Raw genomic sequence first — 3,151 nt, 5'->3', positions numbered from 1 at the left:
AAATACTCAGAAAAGCTGAGAAAAGAGCTTTCAGCAAACGATCCAGCGTCAGTATGGACTGGTCTGAGGAACATCACCATGTACAAGACACCACCCCCACAGTTTGCGGAGAATCGACAGCTGGCTGACGATCTGAATGTGTTTTACTGCAGATGGGACCGATCACAAGAACCTCGAGTACATCAGATCCGCTAAACGACTTCACTCCAGGCAGGCTCGGTGGGCACTCTTTTTCGGTTGCTTCGACTTTACCCTTTCCTATAGTCCGGGTTCTAAGAACATCAAACCCGATGCGTTGTCTCGCGTTTTTGAACTTTCCGAACGCCCGTCCACTCCCGAGAGTATTTTACCTGAGAGACTCGTCATCTCCACTCTCGTATGGGGGGGGCGAGTGTCAGTCTATCCTCTGGTTTCCATCCACAGAGTAACGACCAATCGGAGCGGGCCAACCAGGATCTTGAGAGAGCGTTGCGATGTTTGGTTACTCAGAATCCTTCCTCCTGGAGCCAACAACTCTCATGGGTGGAGTACGCACACAACTCATTACCAGTGTCATCCACGGGCCTATCTCCGTTTGAATGTAGTTTAGGGTACCAGCCACCTATTTTTCCCAGTCTGGAATCCGAAGTCGCGGTCCCCTCCGCTCACGCCTTCGTCCAGAAGTGCCGTCGCACTTGGAAAAGAGCCCGAGAGACTCTTCTCCAAGTGAGGACGCGCACCAAGGCTCAGGCCGATCGCCACCGGTCGAAGCATCCCGTTTATGTCGTTGGTCAAAAGGTGTGGCTTTCCTCCAAGAATATTCCTCTCCGATCCGTTTGTAATAAGCTAGCTCCCAAATTTATTGGCCCGTTTTCTGTCACCAAAGTTCTTAGTCCGGTGGCAGTCCGCCTCAAACTTCCTCCGGCGTACAGGAGAATTCATCCCGTGTTCCATGTCTCCAAATTAAAACCCGTTTTTCGTTCACCCATTAATCCGCCTACCCCGGTTCCCCCACCACCGCGTCTCGTTGACGGGGAACCCACCTATTCGGTTAACCGCATTCTGGACTCAAGACGGAGGGGACGCGGATTTCAGTACTTGGTGGACTGGGAAGGTTACGGTCCGGAGGACAGGCGGCGCTTCTAGGGGGAGGGGTCCTGTCACGGTTCATGGGCTCACTGACTCATTCTAGCTCTCTCCGAGTCATTGTGGGTGTGGGTGTGGTTTGTGTGCTGGTGATCAGCGCCATCAGCTGATTAAGCGCCAGCTGTGGCTTCTCAGCTGGCCTGTTTAATGTCTGTGTTTTCTGTCCTGTGTTGTCAGATCGTTTCATGTTGTCACCGTGTTCAGTTCGTGTCTCTCTGTTCCTGACCTGTTCCTGGAGTTTCCTTTTCTCCTTGCCGAGGACTTCGCTGCACGTCACCTCGACCATCGGCTGCCCGTTGGTGTCCCTGCGCTACCCGGAGTTACCTCAACCCTTCACCTATCTGACTCTCGTCATCTTCCTTGTTGGGTATTCCCAAATAAACGTTGTTTTGAACATTCGCTACTGAATCCTCATTCTTTCTCCCTGACATACATATATATATATATATATATATATATAGAGAGAGAGAGAGAGAGAGAGAGAGAGTAATATATATAGTATACAGAGTAAAGAAATACTTAACAGTTTATTCAGATTCATATCTTTTTATGTAAATATTATATATAATATCATATTTATCCAGACAAAATTAGTTATGTCAAAGTTACTAAACTTGATTTGCAGTCTTAAACGATCGATTGTACCTATAGCACATACTTATAAATCTACAGGCATTAAATGGTGATGACCTCAGAAGAAGAATCAAATAAACTAAATAGCTGTCAATACACAGTTAAAGATAGTTGCTTAAGTCAAGAGCAGGTGGATCTTGCCATCTTGGTAAGTTTTCACTGCCATCTGCTGTTCACATTTAAATATACACCAGTTTTTCTCAAGGCTTTTGTCGAGTTGCTCAAGTTGACTGTCACCTTAGTATATTAATACAGCCTGATACTGAAGGTTTCTAACATGACAGTTGTCACAGGAGCATTATTGTATGAGACAATTGGAGGAATCACAGAAATCTATGCACTTATTTTAGGATTTATTTTAAAGGTAGAAAAGATTTACAATGTTCATGGCATTTGAAACACCATGTGTAATCAAAATGACTGGTGGGCTACAGAACAAAATTGAGAGAAACCATAACTTATCCATATTTTATGAGAGTTAGTTGTTTGGACTCTTTGTATGTGGATTTTATCATTCATGAATGACAACCTAATGGAGAGAGGTGCTTTAAGATAAAGCATAAAAAGAAAACATGTTTTATTTATATATATACTGTATATAAAAAAAGAAACATTCCATATCATCTTAAATCAGGTCTGTGTCAATTGAAAATGGGTTAAAGCTTGTTGCCCCAGATACAGTGGCTGTGATTATTTCTGAAATATTAACAGGCACCTGGTTAGTTCTCAATTTAGAATCCTTACCTTTCCACAGATTGATTCAGGCTTGTCTGACTTTTATCACTGAGCAGTATGCCATTCAACTCAAATGGGTTATGTCCATCTTACATTGTGAGTTACAGCAAGGTAAAAAAAGCAATTTTTTATAGAGTTATTCAGCACAAATGTAGAGTGTAAAGTCCGAATTCTTAAATGTACTATAAGAAATATAAAATTGTATACACATCAGCTTGTTTTTTTTTAATCAAGACAAAAGCCAAAGTTAACTCAATGCATTTTATTACATCTAAATGTCTCTACATAAACATGTAACATTCAATAGGTAAACAATTTCTTTCAATGCATGTAATAAATATTTTTTTTTTACTTAGTACTTTATACAAACTGACATTGGTCTACTGTACAATATGTCTTCCACATCTTAAAAATCGTTCTTTTTTTCTTTTCATAAAACATGCCACATAGACATAGAGTGGATGAAATTTAAGGCAGTGAGCATTGATGTCAGCTTACTGAAATGGAAAATAAAATAAACTTGGACTTTGACACCAAGTCCATTCATAACACAGTTTTGCATCTAAAATATATAAATTAGTTTGCTGTGAAGTTGCGGATCCAACTTTAACACATAAATGCACATCACTGGAACATCCAAGTTTGCACAATGTTTGCC

Source organism: Sinocyclocheilus anshuiensis, unplaced genomic scaffold, assembly GCF_001515605.1.
Source record: "Sinocyclocheilus anshuiensis isolate Anshui unplaced genomic scaffold, SAMN03320099.WGS_v1.1 scaffold2129, whole genome shotgun sequence".
In the NCBI taxonomy this organism is placed as follows: domain Eukaryota; kingdom Metazoa; phylum Chordata; class Actinopteri; order Cypriniformes; family Cyprinidae; genus Sinocyclocheilus; species Sinocyclocheilus anshuiensis.
Note: the sequence above shows the minus strand (reverse complement) of the source record.